Raw genomic sequence first — 25,812 nt, forward strand, 5'->3', positions numbered from 1 at the left:
GTAGAGTTAAGGTTCTGCAGCCTTAATTATAAGACACAAATGCAGCAAGGTGGCCTCAAAACATCAAAGGACCATCCCTTGCAACCCATCCGAGTAAATGTCTGACGTGGGCTTATACTTCTACTTATAGGGGAGCCAACCTCTGGGGGAGAAACCACGTCCATACGCCACAATGGGCCCACACCATAGATGGGAGCACGGTGGCTCGGTTCAGCACAGCCCTCTGCTCTTCTCCCTAACCCCAGCTTTAGCCGCAAGCTTACCTTGGGAGCCTGCAGGCACGAAGGCTCCAGGAACAGTCTCCAGCATGGGGCGACGGTCACTAATGACTGGCAGGTGTGCGCAGGCAAAGCCAGTCACAGCAGCAGGCAGACAGAGAAGGCAGGCTATTTTGTGATTGTGTGTGTGTGTGTGTGTGTGTGTGCACGTGCGATATTGTGTGGAGTTTTGCCTGTGTGCATGTAGTCCCTTGCTCCATGTTCCTTGAGTACTATGTGATTTGAATATAAACGCCACTTTCCTTCCATTAGTTATTTACTCTCGCGGCCGATGATGAAAAACACAGTAATTATTTATGATTACAAATATGCAGAATGTACCAGCACAGTGAATTTAATGATCACATAAATATGAAGATCCTTCGACACAGTTTCATAAATAGTATTAGTTTAAAAAATTGGTAAACATGAATCCATCTGTTAAGAATTCTGTAAACATGGATTAGTAAAAGTATTACTTGACATCTAGCATTTTCACTTGGCCGTACCTTTGGCACGGTCACTAAGTAGGGAGCTATATTAATTAACAAACATTAGTGCCCCCCACCCCCTCCTGTTATGCTCCCAATAGATGTCAGCAGGGCGACACGGTGCAGAATAGCCCTGTCCTCCTCTCCCCACCCCGACCCTCCACTTTAAACCACAAGCTTGCCTTCGGAGCCGGCAGGCACAAAGTTTCCTGCAAGAGTTTCGAACATGGGGAGACAAGGCTGGTGATGACAGGCCGGTGGGGGTAGGCAAGGCTAATCATGGCAGCAGGCGGAGGATAGACAGGGAAGGCAGGCCACGGGGGCAAGGTGAGACTGGTAAGAGTCTTCCAACAACAGTACTCAAAGAAGAGCCTGTTTACCCAATCCCAGTGGTGGTTCCAACATTGCTGGGCCTCTATTGGATGAGCACATGCACTACATGCCTCATAGACATGCAGCCACGTGGCCGATAGAGGGCCAGCAATGTTTCCGCGCAAGAAAGACTTTCGCAATGAAGTTTGGCCCGCTTAGTTTTCAGTTGCTTGAAGTGGGCCGCTTTATAAACGTCCTACTCACAGCGGGCTGCATCTTTATCTTTATTTTTCTCATCCTCTGTAGGTGCTCAGCTAGTTGGAGTGCAAGTGACCTATGTCCTTTTTTGTTTTATCCACTTCCCCTTTTCCTCGGGGTGTTGAGACTTTTGCTGTTTCTAATCAGTAGTTGACTACACATCTTGGAGGGACTGTGTGGCTCAGCAGCTCCTGCGGACAAGGATGCAGGACCGGACAGAATGAAAGGCAGTTTAGAATCCCCTTTCAGTCTCCTAGTACCCACAACCTCCAATCAGCTTGCAGAGTCTTCATAGCCAATCAATTCCCAGCTTTCTCAGCACCATGCTGGCTTGGGGAACTCTCCTTCTAAACAATAGGGATTAAGGACAAATCAACCTGAAATATTATTGAAATTAAAATGCTAAGTAATTACAGTTATAAACCGCCAAAATAGACAGGAAACCTGACAGTACCCCCTTCTCAAGCCCTGACCCCAGCCACCGGATTAATTACCTTTTCCGCTCCAAAAGGTCCAACAAACCCGGGACTAAGCTTGTTTCGTCCCTTCAATCTTAGAAACTTTGTGGAAAGCCACACCAAATTCCCTACTTCATACTTTGGACTGATGTTACGCTTCCTATCAGCAAATCTCTTATAATCTTTCTTACTTGACTGTAAAGATTTAGTCGCCCCTAGCCAATCCCTCTCGCATGGTTTGTAATCTCTCCTGCACAGCCGGATTAGACGACTCCTCCTTGACCAATTCTCTGAGAATACGCAGATGGAATCCTCTTTTGCAAAAAAAAGGATACATAGAAGTCAAGTCTTTCTTGAAATTGTTGTAAGCAAATTCAGTCATACAAAGCAGATCTATCCAACCTTTATCTTCTTGCCAACAATATCTCAGATACTTCTCTAATTCCTGATTGACATGCTTGACTTCGCCATTTGCTGCTGGGTGATATCCTATTGTCAATTGAATTTCCATCCCTAACTCCTTACAAAAGGCATTCCAAAATGTAGAGATAAACTGCGACACTCGGTCCGAGATAGCTCTGCTGGGCAAACCATGTAAACAAACCACCTCCTGTAGAAACATTTGAGCTAGAACTTAAACAGTAGCTTGACCCTTGACAGGAATAAAATGAGCCTCTTTAGTCAATAAATCCACATCAACAAGAATGACTGAGCATCCTTGATCAACTGGCAGATCCACAATAAAGTCCAAAGATACTGTATGCCATGGATGAGGTGGAATAGGCTCCAACAACCCAACCGGCTTGCCACAGGACGCCTTGGATTTGGCACAGACCTCACAGATCTTCACATAGTTTAATGTGTCTAATCTCATAGTGTTCCACCAAAAGTGTCTTTGTACTAGGTCTAAAGTTTTTTGAAAACCTGGATGTCCCACAAGACCGAAATCGTGACATTCTTTTTTTTTTTTTCCAAACTTTGTTTATTGAGGGGAACAACTCACAGCAAGACAGTTCTCATAAACAGTACAGTATAGCATATGTATAATATCGACAATGTCATACATCTGTGGCAATAAGACAGGTATCGTCACCTAAGGCGATGGGGTAGGTGTTACATCAGCATCGGACATCAAATCACATAAATACAAACGTAGTAGTGACCATATATCTTTCGGACGACAGGGTGTCGGGACTGATAAAACAAAGAGTTCCTTGTCATGGTTCACCATACACAAGTCTTTCAGGAAATTGGATCGGGTAGGCCCTGCAGTGGATTTCCAACAGTTAAGGATGCAGCGTTTGGCAATAATACATGATATGTTAAATAGTCTTCTCGTGGTCTCCTTCACCTTCCCAATGTCACCAAACAGGTATTTTAGGGGGGACAGGGCGGCTGGGATCGCCGTTATCTCCTCAAGGAGCTCAGCCACTTCTCACCAGAAGTTCGCGATAACAGGGCACGACCAGTACATATGATATGCCCCAGCATCAGGAGCGCCACATTTCAAACATGTCCCTGTGCAACCTTCCTTGGTTCAGTATATTAAATTGGATCAGTCGGAGTCCAGAGTTCATGGAGACCGATTTGGTGAGTTGACAATATCGGGCCCATCTCACGTCGTCGATCTGACTACCCACATCCCGCTCCCAGGTTTCTCTGATAGTGTTTCGTGAGGGGGAGTGAGATTGCACCAGGGTGTATAGCGACGAGATTCCCTTACCATGACCGTCCGTCGTCACCATGGCTCTGATACACTCATGTGCCTGGGGTTCTACCAGGAAGGAAGGCCATTTGGCAGCAAAAGCGGTTCTCATACGATAGTATTGAAGCCGCTTGAGCTGACCCCCTCCCACCGCCCCCGTGAAGTCTGCAAGTTCACAATACGTGCCATCAGTGAACATATCTCGTAACCTGAAGAGTTTATTCGGGTCCCAGGTTTGCTGAAGGGCCCTGTCGAAGGTTGGGGAAACACTGGAGAAGTTCCACAGGGGTATATCTGGGTCATAGGGGACCTCCAGGCCAATCCTTTTATAGACCTTGGACCATGCCCGTGTAGTGACGTATACCGGGCCGAAAGGGCAGTTGTTACTATAGGTGGGGTTCAAAAGGACCGAACGTATATCATTAGGGCGGACTGCATGCTTTTCGAGAAGAATGTGTGGGGCTGTGTCCTCGGGATCATACCAATGCTTTACGAATTGTGCCTGTGCTGCTATGCAATACAATTCAAAATCAGGGGCCGCAATACCGCCCTGTGAGTATGGCTCCACCATTTTATCCCACCCCAACCTAGCAGTTTTACTGTTCCAAATAAAGGAAGATGCCATTGACCTAAGTTTGACAGCGTGGGGGCAGGCTTAAACCCTGTGATGCAAGATAGGTCACCCGTATTAGGGGTCAAAGGAAAAATTTCAGATTTGGGGACATTGATTTTATATCCCGCGTATTCCGAGAACTTGTGTATGTCAGCCATTATGTGTTGCACATTCTCATGAGGGTCCCGGACATACAACAGCGTATCATCCGCATACAGAGATATGATCTGGGGAGGGCCAGTCATCGTGAGTCCTCTATGCGAGTGGTGTTGACGAATATAATCCGCCATTGGTTCAATAGTGAGGGCAAACAGAATGGGCGAGAATGGGCAGCCCTGCCTGATCCCCATGTGCAGATGGAAAGAAGGGGACAGGGTGTTATTGGTTAGGACCTTGGCGGATGGTTGAGTATATAGCAGCCGAACGCATTTACTAAAATATGGTCCAAGTCCAAACCTCTCGAGTACAAGGAAGAGGTATGTCCAGGAGACGGAATCAAAGGCCTTTTCGGCATCGAGGGCCACTACGGCTGCCTTTGCCTCTGGGCCTATTTGCGCCAGCACATTGAACAGTCGACGAAGGTTTAAAGCCGTGGATATAGTTGGTATGAAGCCAGCTTGATCAGGGTGGGCCAGGATTGGCATGTACGGAAGGAGCCTGGTGGCCAGTACTCTGGCGAATATTTTCGCATTGGTATTGATTAGGGAGAGGGGCCTGTAGGAGGCCATATCCTGTGCTGGTCTACGTGGCTTCAGAAGGACCGTAATAACAGCCTCACGCATCGAGCCTGGAAGGACACCACAATTCATGGCCTCCTCCCATACTTTCAGTAACAGTGGGGCCAATACGCCTTGAAACTCTTTGTACAGTTCGGCAGACAGGCCATCTGAGCCGGGGGCACGGCCACCAGACAAAGATTTAATGGCCTTGTTTAGTTCTTCAATAGTCACGGGTTGATCTAAAATGTTTCGTGTCGTTTCAGTGAGTGTTGGGAGATCAAGGGAGTCTAGATATCCGAACGTGTCTTCCCTGGTTTTAACATCGTGATCAGAGTATAAAGCGGAGTAAAAATCAGCAAAAGTGGTGTTGATATCGCATTCTTTATTGACCATGACCCCAGCCGGGTTCTGGATACTAGCGATTGGATTAAGGTGCCTATCTGTTTAAGCATGTTGGCCAGAAATCTCCCCGCCCTATTGCTCTCCCCGTGTCTGCGGGCCTTAGCCGGGGCAGCCATGTACAAAACTTCCCTATTGGCTAGTTCATTAAATTCCTTAAGGGAAGCGTGTATCTTAGACAGGGTTTCCTTGTTCAGCGTGACATTGTATTCCGTCTGTAGTGTATCTATTGCGACTTCAGCCACACCCAGTTCCCTCCTCACCGCTCTCAGCATATCTGTAGATTTACCCGGTATAGTACCCCGGACCCAAACCTTGAATGTCTCCCACAGGATAGCATAGGTGCTCACAGAACCCTCGTTCAGCTCCAAAAACTCCTCGATTTCAGTATGTAATGTCTCACAGATATTGGGGTCCCTAAGGATTGCAGAGGGCATCCTCCACCTTTTAGCCAGAGGTGGGGAGTCACCTAGGCTGATGACCAGTGTTATCGGCGAGTGGTCTGAGAGCGTGCGGGGGTGTATTGCACAGTCATTGATCTCAGCAGAGAGGGACGAACTAATAAGCCAATAATCTATATGGGAGTGGGAGTCGTGAACAGATGAGTAGAAAGTGAATTTCTTCTCAAGTGGGTATAACGTGCGCCATGTGTCAATTATGTTGGTCTGTTCCATCATTTGTTTAACGGCAAGAGCCACTTTGGTCAGGGCCCTGGGGACGTAGATGAGCGGTCCAAGGAGTGATCGAGGATCATATTGAAATCCCCGCCCCATATTATTTGCGCCTCTATCGATGTGGAGATCATGTCAAGGATTGCGCAATAAAATAGCGGGTCATCAATATTAGGACCATATGTATTAATCAACAGGATTTGCCGACCCGCCACCTCGCCCCATACTAACACGTATCTACCCAGAGGGTCTATCTTACTAGCAAGATATCTGAAGCACAGCTTGGAGTGTATAAGCGTCAGGACTCCCCTGGATTGTGTTGAATATTTTGTGAAGTACCTATGAGGGCCCCATCGTGGAAGGAATTTATTGTTGATGCTCCCCATCGCATGTGTCTCCGGTATTAGAAGGATATGGGGATCATGGCGTGTAATGTATGCAGCAATTTTCCTTGCCTTGAATGGGTTGTTGAGACCCCGAATGTTCCAAGAAAGTAGTCGAATGTTCAACCCACCCTTAGCCTGAGCCATAGCTGTCTATCAAAGGGGGCATTTGCCAAGCATGGCGCCACTGTCTCAAGTTTTGGAAGAGTCTTGCTGAAGAACAGTCCCCTGGTTTTAACTTTATAACATCCCCAACCATGCCTGGCAGAGCACCAGGACAAACTCTTACCCACTTCCCCTTCCAACCCCCACCCGCATCATCAACCCCAACCCGATGATGTATCCCATCAACCATAACTTGGGAAGTCTCCTGGGGGTGTGAACTGTACTTACGTGACCGAACACCATGTGGGGGGGCTCACGGCCCGACAACAATATATGGTGGACAGGGCCACCTCGCCGTCGACGGGTTATCAAACTTATGGTAAGGCAGTGTAGAGCAAGTCCCTTCAGCCAGCACGGTCCTCCTGTTCCGGCACCCGCCGGGGCGGCAGGTTACGGTTAGCTTCCCGGTTCTTCGGGGGAAGGGGGATTGAGGCCTCGACATACAACATGGCTTCCGCAGGATTGTCGAAAAAGTGTGCGCGGCCTCCGTGTTGGATGCGCATTTTAGCCGGGAAGACAAGCGCATATGGGATCTGGCGTAGTCTCAGCTGTCTCTTGACCGGTTCGTAGGATCTTCTCAGTGTCTGCACATTGGTAGAAAAGTCCGGATATATGTGTATCCTGTTTTCTTTGTAATACAGGGATCCTTTTTCTCTGGAAAGCCTCAGATAGAGTCTCTATCTCTGTAATTCAGAAGTCGGGCAATGATCGTGCGGGGCGGCGCTCCAGGCTTAGGAGGGGGGGCCAGGGTGCGATGGGCCCGCTCCACGAGGAAATGTTCAGAGAAAGCATCGGGGCCCAGGATGGATTTCAGGAGATTTTCCACATGGCGCTCCATGGAGCCCTTAACAAAGGATTCGGCTACTCCGACCAGGCGGATATTGTTTCTCCTGGAGCGAGATTCCAAGTCCTCGCACTTGTTCAGGGTTTTCTGCAGGTCCCCCTTCAACTGGGCAATATCACGGCCATGTTGTGCTATCGAGTCCTCATTGACTCCAATTCTGTTCTCTGCCTCCGTAGTGCGAGCACTTTCCTTATCAACCCTAGCCTTCAAAGAGCTGATTGTGGTCCCTATGTCGTCCAGTTTGCTGTTCACCGCCAGGAATCCACTTTGGACCATCGTTTGTAGTTTGTCCACTCTCACATCTATTGGAGACTCCAGCTGGCTGCCCGAGAGCTCAGAGGCCCATGCGGCTGGGAGCTGACAAAGGAGTCCATTGGACCAGTTTTCTTGGAGCCCATACTTTTTTTCTCGCTGCGGCCCATGTGTCAACTCTGTTGGGTTGCGTTGCGTCTGCCCACGCTCTGGCGCCCAGTGACAGGTAGTGGTTGGCGATCGTTGGCACTTAGGAGTGTGGCGTACACCGCTTATGAGTATATAAGAGAAAGGCACCAGGGCACCCACCTTATGATGTCATCGGCAGGCCCCAGCGAGTGAACGCAACCGAGCTGCCGCCGTCGTCAAGGCCCGACCCGGCGGTCAGTGAAGGATCAATCTGCGGGGCAGTAGCGGCACAAGGAACGGGATGACAACCCCATCGAAAAGAGCAATGTTCCATCCGGGCCAGGCGTGCAGTGTATACCCAGGAGAAGGATCGAGGGCCAACAGGATATATCCACCGGCAACTCAGAAAGGCGCGGAGCGCGGACCCTCCCCCTTCCGGCCTGCGCACGAGCCAGCAACCCCGGCTGTCGCGTGATTTCTCCTGGAGCCGTGGGCCGGATACGCCTCCGCCGCGTTCACGGTGTAAGTTTGCAGTCCGATTTCTCAGGATTGAGCCGGCGTTTCTACATGAAAATTGGTGGAGTGATGCTGCAGGCTCTCCACTGCCGAATGCAGGTGTTTATTGGCGTGCAGGTGGCCCCGAGCAGGATTAATTTATAGTAGGATATGTTACGGGCCAGAGCTCTCCCCTCAGGCAGCCATCTCCGTCGTCCGCAACAGCGCCCCCCGAAATCGTGACATTTTTATAAAATGTTTTCCTGTAACTTTTCACTAGGAATATATAATCTGGTTCCTAGATAGGGTAAACCCTCAGAAATTGATCTAGCTGGATCTTGATGTGCCCAATCCTCCATCTTCTTCTGACTCAGGGGGCCTCATTCCGAGTACGGCGCTAACCAATGGCGCTATTAACGCCTTGGTTGACGCCGTACCCGGACCGGCAGCGCCTTGGTGTATGGCGGAATCACCGCCCCATTCCAAGGTTGGCGGGGCGGTAATTCCCCATTCACCAAGGCTCTTCCCCATTCCCAAATGACCCCCCAAAGGGCTCAATGGGAATGGGGAAGATGCAAATAACGGTGACCGTTCATTACGGTCACCGTTATTGGCTTGGAGGCCCCTTTGCGCCCTCGACTTTAACACCTGCTCAAAGCAGGCGTTAAGGGCGAGGGCGCAGAGGGAACTCGGAGTATGGCGGTAAGGGATTATCGCCACCGGTCTCGTTACCGGTGGCCGCTATCCCTTACCGCCATACTCGGAATGAGGCCCAGGGTGTCTAAAATCCCTTGTCTTAAATCCTTACTCATAGAAAGACTGGCAGAAATAATATTATCATTGGGAATCACAGGCTTCCAGTCTATTTCCATCTCCCGCTTACTAGCAAGAAACTGTCTCAATACAGCATCTGCCTTTCCATTCAGCTTACCTGGCCTACAAGTCACCACAAATTCAAAATCCACAAAGAATATAGACCAGCGTAACTGTCTGGGAGTCAGAGTCTTAGCTGATTTCAAAAACAACAAATTCCTATGTTCAGTAAGAATGGTGACCGTATGGCTGGACCCATTGAGTAATCTCGCCATTCCATAAAAGCAGCCTTGATAGCTAGTAATTCCCGATTCATAATGGTGTAATTACATTCTGCTTCAGAAAACAAACTTCTTGGAAAAGTAAGCAACTAGATGCAACTGTACAGTTAGTTCATGTCGTTGGGACAAGACTGCACCCATGGCTAGATTCGACATGTCAGCCTCAACAAAAAAAGCTTTGGAGGGATCTGGATAAAGCAAAATTGGTCCAGAAATTAATTTCTTCTTTAGTGCATTAAAAGCTTCCTCTGCCTCAACACATTCCAACTGAATTTCATCCCCTTCTTTAACAACCTTGTAATGGGTGGAATAATCTGGGAGAATCCCTCAATGAATCTCCAATAGAAATTGGCGAAGCCCAGGAAACTTTAAACTTCCTTCACCGGGGTAGGCGTTGACCAATCCATCACAGCTTGCACCTTCTAGTCGTCCACCTCCAAGCCTGAAGGAGGAATCACAAACCCGAAAAATTGCACAGTCTTGGTATGAAATTGACTTTTCTCAAGTTTAGCGAAAAGATGATTCTTACATAGTTTTTATAGAACTAATCTCAAATGCCTTTGATGCTGTTCTTCATAGGGGGAAAAAAATCCAAATGTCATCAATATAAACTATCACAAACATATCAATAAATCTTCTACGTATGTTGTTAATAGAAAATTGAAAAGCAGCTGGGGCGTTGCATGATCCAAAGGGCAAAACCTGGTATTCAAACAGTCCAAAATGGGTCTTAAAAGCCATCTTCCATTCATCTCCCTGCCTGACCCTGACTAAATGATAAGCCCCTCTTAAGTCTAATTTAGAAAGAATTACTGCACCCTGTATACGTTCCAACATCTCAGAGATCAAAGGCAAGGGATATCGATTCCTAATGATAACACTATTCAGGGAGCGGTAGTCTATGCAAGTCCTTAACTTCCCATCTTTTATTGGAACGGAAAATAAGGGGGATGCCGCAGGGGATTGCGAATGCCATGTGCTCTAGTGCCAGGAGGGCATCATGAACCTCTAAAATAGCTGAGTGCAATGTTGCTAATGAGCATGGTCTTCTCCATGATGGTGGGATATGCATGTATGCCCTCTGGCTGCACACTCAAAGAATGTCCATGAGGGCTGCTGTGCCTTTACTGAGATCATGGATGAATAGTGTTTTGTTGCACTTGCTGTTAGTTCCCACAGAGACAGTTCCATGACTTGAAAACAGAACTCATATTCATCAGCTGCTTGGACCTTCACTGGTGCTTCTTTTTTTCCAATCAATGTTAATTTTGACACATATGTAGCCCATATGGTGAGACAGTTGTTGTTCACGTTCCATATTATCTCTTCATTGAATCCTGCCAAACCCTCTGCAAGGCAGTTTATTACTGCCTCGTCCATCTTTATGATACGAACAAAACTCCATCCATCTTGAGCAATGGGGTGTGCCTTGCACTGGGTGTCTTTTTCATCCTTTGCACATTTTTCCTCATCTTTGTCCATCAACACAATTCGCCCTTGGAACATGCTTTGAACCCGACACAGTGCCAAATGAACCAAACACCGGGCTTCTAGAGGTGGCATCTCTTGGGGTACTAACATTTTGGGTGCCCCTGACGCATGCAGGATGAGAGAGCAAACGTAGCAGCTCCCATTTGACCTCTGCTTCGCCACTGAGCACATACGACTGTACCACAAGTTACTGACTTCTGGATGGTGCACATCAGTCATTGTGTGAAATACAACCCCTTTATATTGTTCAAACTCCTTTTCTTCTTCAATCCTTCTTTTAACTTGAGGCTTCCATTGCCACATAATTGTATCAACTAGCAGGGTTCTTTTGATATCTATTAGGCATTTTGGAGAACCTCATTGTGGACAGTACCATACTCAAATTCTTCATGTTTTATACACGCTTTACTACACCCCCTTTTATATGTACCAACCATATAAACTGGATGGGCGAGCCTATACACAGTCTTGAAACAAATACCACACATAGGTACAATGTAGACATTATTACGCTATGCGATGAGAAACTTGCAGGGGGCAAGAAGAATGAGACAGCCATGCAGTGTTAATATAATTTCTCATGTTGCACAATGTTAGAACTATTTATTTGTACCATTGGACAAATATGGTCCTAAACGGAATACACATCATATGGTGGTATTTTTATTTACACAAAATAGCAAGAGGTAGTACTGGAAAGAGGTAGTAACTGTATTTAGAAGGGGAAGAAATAGTAACTTTATTCAGCTAGAAACTGAGAATCTGGAAAAGGGGGAGCTGTATAGGGAGCCTTTCGGACATCAGAGAGGTGCACCCAATACCGCAACTCCTTCACTTTTATCGCAAACGGGTGGCATATACTAGTTGAGGTGTGGCTCACTTCATCTCCAGATGAAATTCCAGACATATATTGTATCTCCAGGCAGTAGTGGTGGCGAATGAAGTGCTGTTGTCCTCTTCAATCCTTCTTGGCACTATCTGGCGAGAGAGAATCATTATGCACTTTGTTAACTGATGCAAATATACTGAAAATTCTTCTCCTAAGGCAGCTTGAGCCCTGTGAGCATTAGATGCACTACATATAGGTGAATGTGGCATGTGCATTTTCCTCACTATCTGCTGAGGTAAGAGGTGATGGTCCTTGCAGGGCTGTGTTCCTAAACTCTATAGGGCCAGTGTCAAACAGTGAACGTAATTCTTCTTGAGGGTAACACATATTTTTTATAACTTGCCCTTTAAAAGGCTGTTCATTCTCACGACAATGTCGTTGGCTTGAGGATGATAGATGGAGCACATCTTGTGCCTAATGCGTAACATGGCAGCTAATTCTTTGAATAGATCATTGAAGAAGTATGTGCGCAATTATCTGATTTTAATATTTTAATACTTCGCACACTCCTGAGAGGGGGAACAATTCTCAAACTAAAAATGTGGCCGCTGATTTAGCGCTGGATGTGTACAGGGCCCAGCCTCCATCCAACTGGAGAATGGGCACACAACAACAAGAAGATAACAGTATGTGTTGCACCTCTCCCCCATGTCAGCAAAGTTGATATGAAACTCTCAAAATAGTCCACTGGGGCATGGTAATGTGCCTTGCAGCGTCATTAATGTTTGTCACATATTGTACGTGTGCTAGGTAATGCAATTGGCAATAAAAATGTTTAACAATTCCCGAACGTTTGGCACAAACCAGTCCTTTTGTATATCCGCAGTGTTGTGCTGCTTCAAGACATGTGAGGGGCAGTGCAACTGTTCAAAGGCAACCATCACTAACTCCTGGGCATAACAAGTTTACCTGTGATGACCTATGTCCATATCAGGTCAGTGGGAGATTGCATACACCCTCTCTTTTGCCAAAAGAGTTTCTCCTCCTGGGATGCCTGGCCCTGTAGTTCAGTAACCTGGGTAATGGGCAATGCTGTGTATGGAACTTCTAAGTGTACTTGAATACTGGCCACTTCTGGATAGGCCACAACATCTGGCACTGGGAGATATGCAGCTATTTTGGCTGCTTGATCTGAAGACCCGTTACAAAGAGACATTGGGTCAGTATTATAAGTATGAGCGGCACACTTGATGACTACTATAAGTGTAGGCTGTGAGAGAGCATAAATCAATCTGTCTAATAAAGCACGTGCTGCACAGGGGACCCATCTGCCTTTCGAAAACCCCCTCTTTTTCCACCGCGATACTCCAGAATTTACTGTAATAGTGACATAGGCTGAATCGGACTAGATTGTAACCCGACACCCTATGCATGCCTTCAGTGCTTCAATGAGCTCTGTGGCCTGAGCAGAATAATGCATGGGTAATCTCTTCCCCATCTATTAGACGGACGACTGCTACCCCTGTATGCCTCTTGCCTGTCTCCTGGTCAATAGATGATGATCCATCAACAAAGACTACTTTACGATCCTCAAGAGCACAATCCCTTGCTTTGGGTATGTCATCCTCCGGACCTTCATAAGTGACACAGTCATGTACGCCATTGTCTTCAGTGATCGGTTCAGTCCAGCATGCCACTGTAGTAAGCCAAAAGCTTGTGATCCATAGTGCCTTTCTGTGTCAGTACTGCCATCATCACCTGTCCATCTGAATGTGAAAACAACTAATATTCCTGTGAATAGTCAGGGGTCACTAAAACTGGGTCTGTACTAGTGACGTCCTTAAGTTCCTGAAAACTAGTGACCACCGCTTAAGTGCATGTGATGGAGCTTTTTGACATTTGGGCCTCTTTGAGTGCCTACAACTATGGCCTTGTGTGTGTGGTGTATTCGAAACTCTAAGCCCTATAGTAATTGCACAACCCTAGGAACCTCTGCATGTCATTTACTGTGACTGGCTAGGGGGTGCTGCACACTGCAGCTGCTTGCTCAGGCATACTTCCTTGCCATCAAGGGAAATCAGTTGTCCTAAATATAACACTTCCTGTTGACAGTATTGCATCTTCGCTCTCTCTAACTTGTACCCTTTGTCTGCAAGCAAATTCAACAGCATGATAGAGTCCTTTCTGCACTGCTGCTCATTGGCTCTATGCACCAATAAATCATCAACCTATTTAATGATGGTACTGGGCACATGTATGTTACCTAAATCTTCGTGGAATACCCTGTTGAAGATACTGGGGGACTCACAGTACCCCTGTGGGAGCCTTGTATGTTGGAATCGCATTCCTGCGATACTTAAATTTAGCAAGTTATTGGGAATCGGGATGTAGCGATGGAGAAGAACGCATTCTTTAGGTCAATAACAGGGAAATTGATTGCTGCAGTGGTTATATTACAGAGTATCATTGCTGGGTTTGTAACACCAGGAAACTCATCCTGAACTATGCTGTTTAGGGTGCGCAAATCCTGAATCAGCCTCCAACTTGATCCCTTTGCTTTCTTGCAGGGTATATTGCTGTGTCACAGGGGGAGTTTGATAGTACTATAATGTCCTGATGCAACAAACCTTTGATGGTGTCATGTATCCTCTCATCTGCCTCTTTCGACAATGGTTACTGCTGTGCTATGGGCAATACTGCGCCTGGTTTAAGGGTAATAGGTACTGGTGCTACACTCTCTAAGAGTCCTAAGTCATGAGGATTGCTCATGCACAAGCTGTCAGGCAACTGCACTAGATCATGGGACATTTGCTGCTAGCATCATGGGACATGGAATATTTCGATACTGAATCAATACTTTGCATGTGACAAATAATATGAATATTATCTCTCTGTCACTGTCCATGTCTTTAAACAGTTGATCGTCCGACACCTCCCTCAATGGCTGGGCTGGATCAATGCACAAAACTGTGCACCACTCACCACCCTCTGCATCTGTCACTATTAGCTCAATCTTGTCTTTTGATACCACAACCCCCTCTAAATCAAGTGTGATAGTAGTCCCAACCAATTGCTCTTGGGGTTGAGCTGGCCTGAACAAGAATTCTGATGGTACATTCTATGATCATTTGGCTACACATGGCACTGCGTTGAGCAATACTGTGGCCCTGTACATGAGCTAGTACAGGTACTCCTCTAGTTCCTCCCAAATTCTCCAATGCATGCACAATAAGCATTGCCCTTATGTAACATATGCCTGGGGTGGACACACTCCCTTCCTCTGTGAAGTAGACCATCATGTTCAGTTTGCTTAACACATACCTTCCCACCAAATTCACAGTGGACGTGGCTGAGAACAACAGCGGTGCTCATATCTCCCTATTACCTACCTTGATGAGCAGTTCTTCTATGAATGGAACTGATTTTATTGCCCCAGAGAGCCCTTGCGTTTCCATTACCTCACCTGGCAAGGGGAAATGCCCCTCCCTAAAACATGATTTTGTTGCACATGTGTCTACCATTAAAGGGAATGGTTTACTTCCTATCTCACAGGTCCAACATTGCCCCACATTCCATACCCTTGGACACATCCCCCAAAATCACCTCTTCCTCCCCGGGATCCTGCAAAACCTCCCCACCCTATTGGGGTACCCTGCCGGGAAGCCTCCCTGATACTGTCCTTGGAATCTCCTTTCCAGTCATGCGCTGGTGCTGCTAGTACCTCTCCCACAATCGCCCTCTGGTCCGCCTGCCCTGCTTGTGGTGCAACTACCACCGCTCCCTCCACTGTCAACTTCACTAACTTCTTCTGTACTAGTTTTGCTTCCTCCGTCTGTACCCTCTGTGCCGTTTCCTTTGACTTCTCTCTCAACCATTTACAATGGTGCACAATTATACACTGTATCTCCACCCATCCCTTTGCTTCAATCCCCACCATCTTATCTAGTGCCTTCTGCACTTCTTTGGGGAGGCCCATGTTTCCCTTACTTCTGCCCTCCACATCTCCTGAATCTGTAGTATATACTGGGCTGGGACCTCATCATCCTGCATAGTCAATTGCATTATCGAGCGGAGATCAGGCATATTGGGTGCGCGCACCACAGCACTGCCCACATTTGGGCCCTTCAATCATTACAATTGGCTCTGTCATGGCTGTCATCCCCTATCAGTACCCCACGGTATCCTGCTTTGAGCCAAATCTCATTGGCCTGATCGCCTAGCATTGTGGCGAACAAGCTCTTCATGTCACCCACAGCCAGGGTAATGCCTGCTCTCTTTTCTCAAATACATATATCCACTTCCCTGCACCCGCAGTAAGGGACAGTATTGCTTTTATTAAATAATTTCTGTCCATGTGTGGCCAGGGTACATATTGTGATCACACAATACCCTTGTGCAACAACGGAAACTGTGCCCCCACCGTTCTTACCACCTTCTCCCCCTCTCTTGTGTTCCCTTCACTACCATCATGTGTCATAGTGTGTTCTTAACCTGGCCCCCCACAAACTCTCCACCTACAGCGATATTATGGGCGGAGCCTCCTCTTCTTCCAGCTTATCCGCTGTGTCCCACTCTTCCTCAACTGCGCCCATATCCATGTTGGGCTGAACTGACTCACAATCTAAACTTCTGGCCTCCGGCCTTCCCCTATGCTGCCATTTAGGATACTGTCCATCACCTTCTCTCTCCACATGCACATCCTTGATCACTGTGCTTTCAATTCTGAATAAAATGCCTCCTGTTCTTCATTCGTCTGTCCCAGTAGGTGCTCTCTGGCCATCTCTATCTAGTTTCAGTCTTGCTAACTCTTCCTCTCTCCTTTTTTTTTAAAACTTCTTTTTATTGAGTTTACAACATGTAAAATGTTTCCCCAACTCATCGCCCCTCCATCCCCGCTCCTTCTTTCTTTCTTGTGACTGGTCGGCTTGTGATGACTTGCATGTTCATTGTAAGTCTAGGAGTTTGAGGCGTTGGGGGCTCCATACCGCCCTGTAGTCATCTTTGAGGAAGGCCAGAGTTTCTCCCCATTCTCTTGCAAACTTTTGTACATTCCCGTTCGTGGCATAAGTGGCCCATTCCAAGGCTACAATCTCCGAGACTTTGCGTAGCCAGTCCTGGATTGGCAGTATATCCGTGCTTTTCAATCTCTGTGCACTTATAACCATTGCTGCCAGAGTTAGTACTACCCTTGCCTTTTCCCTGTTGCTGAGTTCCCCTACCACCTCCCTTCCCTTCAGGCCCAGTAGGATCTGTTCCGGGGGTCTGCTTCCTCGCTTCCCATATGCCTGTTCTTGTGCCTGCTGTACTTAGCCCAGAAGGGGATGATTTTCTGGCACCTCCACCATATATGCTCCGCTGTGCCCTCTTTCCCCGCACCCTCTCTAGCATTCCCCTGATGCCCCCGGGTATATACTGTGGAGGCGGGCTGGTGTATAATGCCACCCGAAGAGTATTATATACCAGGCTTCTTGTAGCTGAGAGGCCTTGGCTAGTTTAGGAATCTTTCTGCATAGTCGCTTCCACTCCTCCTTTTCTATATCCCTCCATAGTATCTGCTCCCATCTGTGCATGTACGACCATTGCTGTCTAGGGGTCACGTCATCTATTATCCTATCTAGGTTGGAAATCAGCCACCTGGATCCATCGCTTGTTAGTAGAAACTTCTCGAATGGAGTAACTTCCCTATTCGCCGCCTCCTTGTTCTCCGGTTGTAACAGCCAATGTCGTAGCTGGGCGTATCTCAGCCTTTCCCGCTCTCCAATTGAAAATTCCCTTTTACAGTCAATGAAGGACAGGATTCTCCCCTCTTAAACATATCCCGCAAGCTCTTGCAACCTCCCTCCTGCCATTTCCTAAATGCTCCCATTTCCGTTTCGGGGGTGAAGTCCTCGTTGTCAAATATGGTGGTCAAAGGGGATGGGAAGGTCGTGATACCCCTTGTTTTCGCTAATCTATCCCAGTTGTCTTCCATCATGCCCGTTATGGTGCTCTCATACATGTGTTTTGGCCTGTGTTGTTTCCGTAGCCAGAGTATCTCCCCTAGGGTATGCTTAGTCACTGCCCTCTCCATCCTGACACACTGCTTCCCCTCGCCTTCGTGTAGCCATTCCCGGATTACCCAAAGTTGGATTGCTTCATAGTACTGCCTGAAGTTGGGGAGAGCCAGTCCCCCTCCCCTCTTGGGGCCCGCTAGTTGGTGTTTGTTGATCTTTGCCCTCTTTCCTTCTCATATGAACTCCTTCGTCAGGGAGTCTAGTTCCCTAAAGAATATCATCGGCACCGCCTGCGGGATTGCCTGGAATAGGTACAGTATGCGTGGTAGCGTGATCATCTTGACTGTGACTAGTCTTCCCAGCCATGAATTTTGCAGGGCCTGACACTTCTGAAAATCTTTCTCATTTCCCTTGAGCATGGGGAGATAGTTAGCTGTGTACCACTCTTTGATTGTCAGAGTTATCTGCACCCCCAGGTATCTGATTCCCCCTGGCCTCCATACAAATGGGGACCCGTTTTTTAGTCTGTTGATGTCTTCCGTCCCTAGGTTTATGTTCATTAACTCTGACTTCCCGGTAGTTATACGGAGGTCTGATGTCTCTCCAAACGCTTTCACTATGTCCCTGCTTACCCTGGTTGACTCTAGGCGGTTGGTCAAGGTGAGCAGCATATCATCGGCGAATGTGGCGACTTTATGCTGTTTTCCCCCAAAGGGGATGCTGTGGATGCCGTCTGCCTCCCGTATTGCCTGCAGGAGAGGTTCTAAGTATATTGCATAGAACAGCGGGGAGAGAGGGCAGCCCTGTTTTGTTCCCCTGCCAAGTTTGAATGGGCATGACATGGTCCCGTTCACTGCCACCCGTGTCATTGGTCCCTGGTAATTGGCTTGCACCATCTTTAGAAGTTGCCTCCCAGCCCCATCGTCCTCATGACCCTGAACAGGAAGGACCACTCCAGGCGGTCAAATGCTTTCTCTGCGTCTAATGAGAGCAGGACCACAGGAGCATTCGTTCTCTGTGCCTTTTCTACCAGGTGGGCAACCCTTCTTATATTGCCTGCTGTTTGCCTACCTCCTATAAAACCTGCCTGATCTTGGTGTGTCAGGCCTGGGAGTAGTCCCTCTAATCTATTTGCTGGTAGATTTTCACATCTACGTTAATTAATGCTATTGTTCGGTAGGATGTACGTTCTGTGGGGTCCTTATTGGGTTTTAGGATGAGGGTCATTTTAGCCTCTTCCATGGAGGGAGCTATACGACCTGTGTCCTTAAATGTGTTGTAGAGGTGGGTCGGATGTGGTATTAGAAACGATGCAAAGGTTTTATAAAATGCTGTAGTGAACCCGTCCGGGCCCGAGGCCTTATATGTGAGTAGGTCCGCTATGACCCTTCTTACCTCTTCTTTTGTGATCTCTTGTCCTATGGCCTCCTGAGAAACCCTGCTAATTTTGTGTAGGTTAACTCTCTCCAGGAATTCCTCCTGCAGATGAGGCTGTGGGTTCTGTGACGTGTACAGTTTCTCCTAGAATTCTGCTAAGCTCTCTTGAATGTCTTCATTACGTGTGACCCTTTCCCTCGTGTCTGTTTTTATTGCCATGATCACATTTTTGGCCAGTGCTCCCCTGAGAAAGCGTGCCAGTAGGGCATCTGCCTTATTTGCTTTTGTGTATATTTTTGGCTAACGAAGAGTAGAGCCCCTTTCGCCTTCTTTGTTTGCAGGACCCCCAGTTGGCACATCGACCTCTTGTATTCCTTCAAGGAGGACCTGGTGGGTGTCCCCTCTGCTTTTTTCCTTGCTGCTTCTACTTCTGCCTCTAGTTGTTTCTCTAATTCTCCCAGCTGCTTTCCCCTCTGGGCTTTAGCTGCTATTAGCTCGCCCCTCATTGTGGCTTTAAATGCGTCCCATCTCGTGTCGTCCCGTGTGTCCCCTCTTTTGTTGGTCTCCATAAACGCCCTAATTTTCCCTTTCATTTCTTCTCTTATTACTGGATCCCTCATGAGTGTCCCCGGGTACTTCCATCCCCACAGCCCCCTTCTTTTGTCTCCCAATTGCAGTTGCATTGTGACGATTCTATGATCAACTCTCCCAATAGGGCCTGTTTATACCTCCCTAATTCTTCCCAGGAGGGCCGCTGTTTCCCTTATATAGTCTATTATGGACTGCGTGCCATGTACACTCGAGGGGTATGTGTAGCCTTCCTCATTCCCCTTCACTTCGCGGCGCACATCTCTCAAACTTAAGCGTGCCATGCTCTCTCGTAGGGGTGTTGTTGCTATTCCCCCTCCTCCTGATTCTCTTTTCCCATATCTATCCCGTTCCTTATCCTAGGCTATGTTGAAGTCTCCCATTAGGATCACTTGTCCCCTTACCCTGTCTTCCAATAACCCCAGGAATCGTCTCAGGAATGTTTCCTGTCCCGAGTTGGGGCCGTAAACCACCGCAATTGTGTATGCCTGCTCCCCACAGGTTTCCTGAACTATTACGTATCTACCTTCTTTGCCCCATATAATCCTGGTTTCATTGAAGTTCACGGAGTTCCTGATGGCTAGGGCCACTCCCCCTGTTTTGGACACCCCTGAGGCATGGTAGATTTGATCAAATCCCCACAACCTTAGTCGTGTTTGGTCTTTGGTTAGGAGGTGCGTCTCTTGCAATCCCAATATATCTGGCCCCTCCTTTCTTGTAAATTTCTCCAACTTTTTTCTTTTTAGAGGGAATTAAACCCCTTACATTATGCGTCACCCACTTGAAGGATGTGTCTTGGCCAAGTGCTTTGTGTTGTTGCCGTTTTTGGGGGTCCCTCTTCCCTTGGTCCACTCCCTTTCTCTTGCTACCTTTGTTTCTTGAGTGCTCCTGGCCCCCCTCTCATATCTCCTGTACTTTTTTCTGCCACCCTCTCTGTTCTTGTTAGCCCTCCTTTCTTGTTCTTCCCCTCCCTCTCCTCATCTGCCCTCCCCTCCCGTTAGGAGTGTCTCCCCCACTCCTCTCCTCCACTTCTCCCCCACCCGGGTCTCTTAACTTTTACCATCTTCATGATGTTTGCTCCTCTCAGCCCTCTGCCCCTATGATCTCCTTAGTGTCCACCACCCCTTTATTTTAACACCATTTCTGGGATTCCCTACTTTTGCTGCCTCCCCTTTTTGTGCATTTGCCTCCTTATCTCCTCCTCTGCCCGGCCACGTAAACATGTTCTCCTTTTCCAGCTCTCTCCGACTGTTGTCCATTCCCAGGGCCTTGGTCTCTGTCGGGGCACCGTTTCTGGTGATCTCTCCGGCCTCCCTACTTGCTCTCCCTGGTCCAAGTCCACTTGCACGAGGTCTGCCCCTTCCTGAAGGGTTGTTATTATTTTCTGCGACCCTCCCCATTCGAATGGAAGGCCGAAGGGTAATGTCCACTCATGTCGGATTCCCCGTTCTCTGAGGATTGTAAGGATCAGGCTCATTTGACAGCGCTTTACCAGGGTGCTGTTAGCTAGGTCTTGCTACAACTTGATTATTTGGCCTTTGTACTGAACTGGCTATCGCTGTCTGGCGGCTCTCGGCACTGCTTCCTTCTGCCCATATCTCGTGTTGGCGGCCAGTATGTCCCTCGGCAATGCATTTGGGCCTTTATTGAGGCGTCCCACTTTGAGGTCCCTATTTAGCTCCACCGTGTCTGGGGCTGCTTCTCCTATTAGATCAGCAAAAATGTCCTGCAATGCCCCTTTCGGTTCTCTGTCCACCACTGTCTCTGATAGCAGTTTCAGTCATATGTTGACTCTTCTAGATCTGTTTTCCATGTCCTCCATTCTGAGTTGCAGGTTTCTTGTTGCTGTGTCCAGCCTTTCGATCGCTTCGCTATTAGTGGTTGAATCCTTGTCTACTTCCTGCAGGCCCTTTTCTAGGAGGTCCGTCCTCTCTCCCAGTTGTCCCACTTCCTGCTTTATTTCGGCCATACCTTGATTGATATCTGTTCTGAGTAACTGAATCTGGCCCTGGAACGTCTTTACCAGGTTAGATTGTAGTGCGAGCATTTCTCCATGGAGATCCTGGTGTGACATCGGAGTGGTTGGATCTCCCTCCTTTGGTGAGCTGCAACCTGCTACCCCTTCTTGGGGGTATGTTTGAGTCTTGTTCGGTTATCTGGGCTGCCACATTGTTGGGAGTGTTCCAGGGTTGTCTCCCTGTGCCTGTCCGCCTTTATTCTGGCTGTTTTTGTTTTTGGTTTTTGGTTGCCATGTCTCAGGCGGCATGATGCTGTGTGGTCCTCTGCCTTGCCCTGCTTTGGGTGTCCGGTCTTTGTTCCCCTGTATCTCGGTGGTGCACGCCCGCGATGGGTGCGGGGGTTTCCTTCCTCCCTGCTACTTTCTGACTGAGCCTACAATGGTTGTCCCCCGCACTTCCCAGTTCTTAGCTGTGTGGCTTCTCTTGTCTAGCCCTTTTAACCCACCGTGCCCTCCTTTCCTGGTGTTTTTCTCTCCTTCCTGACCCATGTGTGAGCCAGACTGCGGTGTTTAGGGCCCAGTAAGAGGTGCTGCCCTCTCTATGTTCCGTGCAGTGCCCTTCCTTCTGTGGGGTGCCCTAGTTTCGGTCCTCCTCCCTCTGTTGGCGGTTCTCTGTGTCAGCCTAGTCTGTTCCCCTGGCTGTCCTGATCCTCTTCCCCTCTCAATCCCCGCACGCGTGTGGCAGAGGCGGGCCGGTGGTCCTCAGTCCCAGTGTAGTCCCTTGGCTCTCTCTTCTGTGGTCTTGCTCCCCCTTCTTTGCCCCGGTGCCTAGTCCTTGCCCCTGTGGTCGGGGTGTCGTTTCTCTGGGTGATGTCTGCCTCGGTGGGGTGAGTGGTGTTTTTTTCGGCCCTTGCCTGTTTCGCTATCAGCCTGTTCCTGTCACTTCTCCCTGTCTCTCTCTCTCCCTCTGATGGCGACTTGTGATGATTTAAGGGCCCTGGTGGGGTACGTACCAGCCCTGCCCTCAGTCCTGTGTCGGTGCGCTGGGGCTGTTTCCTCTCCTCTCTTCTCCCTCGGGTCCGTCCTTTCCTTGCGCGGTGGGGGGGGGGGGCTCTCTCCTTTTTTAACACCTCCTCTTACTCCTTCTGTGGCCTCAGCTCAAGTGCCCTACGCTCTTGCGCTCGAGCGGCTGCAGATGCTATGTGTTGCAAAGTGACACCTAGTGTAGCCATAAAACAATGCGAGAAAAAAGTAAGAAAATGGAGGATAGCATTCTCAGATGGATACAGGAATTCTCCCTACCCACACACCTCAGAGACATTCCAGGTCTAACTACCTTCCAAAATCCATCAAAAGTTGGATTTTCCCACCTACATTTTTTAAGAACTGGTGACAGAATTGGTGACAGTTGTGTGCCACGTAACTTCGAAAACCTTGCAGCTGAACGAGCTGAATTTAGGAGACCCTTTCTTGCAAATGATTGCACCATGGAAAGTGAGCAATATCAGTTTCTCTGCCCGATTGCCATTTTCACCAGTTTTAAAAGGTGCCTTGTTGACCCACCTTACTGTAGAGCTATTCATATTATGCACATGGAATCTTCTGCTAGTGCCAACAAAGCTTCTGTCACACTAATTTAGCAACACGGTCGCTCTTGCAAAGACATTAGCACAACCAAGGGATGTATGATTCCCTGTGATATCGCAATGCTAATTACTGTTAATTACTTCCAGCATATTTGCGTTATGTTAGCGCATATAATATATTTAAAAGTGTGATGCTTTCATTAACGAGAATGACGGAAACGAGAAGAATTTAACTGTTGTTTAATGAAAGATTAAAAAATGACTATGGCATGATGTGCCAGAGGATCCTTTCTGTCCATTGTATTGACTGGAAAAGTATGTCTCTAAACTATGGTCAATTTATTAACTGCAAATTGGAAAATTAGATATTGTCAAAGTAGAACAAGGATGTGTGGTGTAAGGCAATGCCTCCAGACAACCATATAAGAAAAAACAATCATGTGAGGAAAAAGGCTCAGTGCACACTTTCCATTTAAAAGTGTAATGCTTCCATTAACGAGAATGATAAAAACGAGAAGAATGCCACTATTTAATGCACGATACAAAATGACAATGGCACTGTTAGTTAGTCCACATCATTATGTGGGCGAACCGCCATTGCGGCCTTGACGCGAGACGTCCAGGACGTGATGTCAGAGGAAGGGGAGGGGCGAGGGTAACGTTACGGCAGTTGCCGCCTTGTATTAAATAAAGCAGGTTGTGCGTTACCTTGGCTCCGTGGCTTTATTACGTTTGACCCCGCTGGGCCCCCCCAAAGAGAGCCACAACAATGGCGACGAAGGGAGAACCCTCTCTCCTCTTTAATGCGAGGCCTGCCGTTGGGCAGTGAAGCGCGTCGGCGCTCCTCCCCAAAAAGGAGAACACCCGCCACGCACCGTATTCCAGTGCGGAACGCCAGCCCACACTCCAGGGAGATATTCGAGGTCAGCAGATGCCGATCCCTGAGCACCTCAGAGGTGTGACACCGCAGAGGTACGCGGACACACACCCGCCAGGACACTCCTATGTGTCGGAGCTCCCACCGCACCCAGGCATGGCCCCGCCTGCGAGCACCAGACTGGGAACGCTCGGAGGAGTATCTCCTATGCTCCGTATTACGGCCAGCCGGGAGGCGGAAAACATAGCGGGACATCACACGCTGGATGTCGACCGCCCCAGAAATCACACAAAGCGGCTCTAAGTCAATAAGGCAACCGCACAAAATGCTCGGAAAGAGCCTCACACCCACGTGATACACACTTGCTTTACAACGGTAAAACCACAGACTTGCTCATCACCACGAGTTGGCCACAAAGATATTCCACCTCATCACGTCCAATGGGCAGGGCAGGAGGCTGAAGTCCCAGCCCATCAAAGGCAGGGAGGAGAGACTACGAAGAAACAAACACGTAACTCGTTCCCTTAGAACAGTGAAATATTTATTGCAGCACACCACGAGAGACAGCAAACACCCACCACCCAAAAGCAGGGCTGCGGAACACCAGACACAATGTCGGACTCAGCAAGCACCACAGCCTCATCATCAGGAGGAGCGGGCGCCACAGCAGCAACGTCAGGAGGAGCCGATGCCACCCAAGGCAACAACCAGCCCACACAAAATGAAGGGGCCGCGTCACAAGTTATGCACATGCCAAACCCATTTGAAATACGGGACACTTCGAACCTAGGGCCCCGCTGGGCCATATGGCTCCGGATTTCAAATTCTGTGCTGGTGCCATAGGTTTAACGGACGATGCAAGACTAAAAAACACACTATTCATGGCAGTGGGACCGGCAGTGAGAGACATTGCGGGCGAATCGCTAAATGTAGACACCGTGACATATGGAGAACTCCATGCCAACTTGTTAGATTATTTCGCACCGCACGTGAATGTCGATTATGAACGCCATATATTTCACATGACCAGACAAGAAAAGGAAGAGTCCATAGACAATTTCGTAATGCACCTTGCCATTAAATTAAAACACTGCAAATTCCACAAATACTCCAATAGAAGAAGCACTCAGATCCTAAGTGATCGCAGGATGCCTCTCACAACCATTTCGCAAACAACTCCTACAAAAGCAGAGGTTCCTGGAAGAAATCCTAGCACTGGCCCGCATGGAAGCCGCAGTCGACTCACAACTGGACAACCTAGGCAAAGTATCCTTACAACAACATGCGGAAAACATTGAAACAGCCAACAAACTGTATTCGAACCCCACTTAAGGAGGAAAACGCCCCGAGGCCACATGCTTCAAATGCGGGTATGAGTACCCTCATGCTGGGGAATGCCCAGCCATAGGACAACAATGCGCCGCATGTGGGGGCATGGACCACTACAGGGCCATGTGCAAGAATGCACCGGTACACACACCAGGTAAACCCCGACATCAGGACAGGCGCAGATACGTCTGCCAGAGCTCACCCAGGTCCAGAGGGGAGAGCGACCGAAAACCTATGAGAAGGGAAGACAGCTATCAGAAAAGCCACTACACTCGGGAGGACAGACGCTCATCCGAAAACACGAGACGCTCACGTAGAAGGCGTTTTGTGAGATACATCGAGACACGATCCCCCACCAGCAGCGAAACCCCATCATCAGAGGAAGACCAAAGGAAGAAGGGCTACGTGTGGGCCATAAACGACAACACCGCAGCTACTCAGCACAGCCCCGTACTGACGCTACATGTGAATGACACCCCGATAAAATTTCTAATAGATTAAGGAGCGACGGTCAATATCATCAGCGAACAAGCTTACGAG

This window comes from Ambystoma mexicanum, chromosome 5q (genome assembly GCF_040938575.1).
Source record: "Ambystoma mexicanum isolate Mex_15411 chromosome 5q, UKY_AmexF1_1, whole genome shotgun sequence".
In the NCBI taxonomy this organism is placed as follows: domain Eukaryota; kingdom Metazoa; phylum Chordata; class Amphibia; order Caudata; family Ambystomatidae; genus Ambystoma; species Ambystoma mexicanum.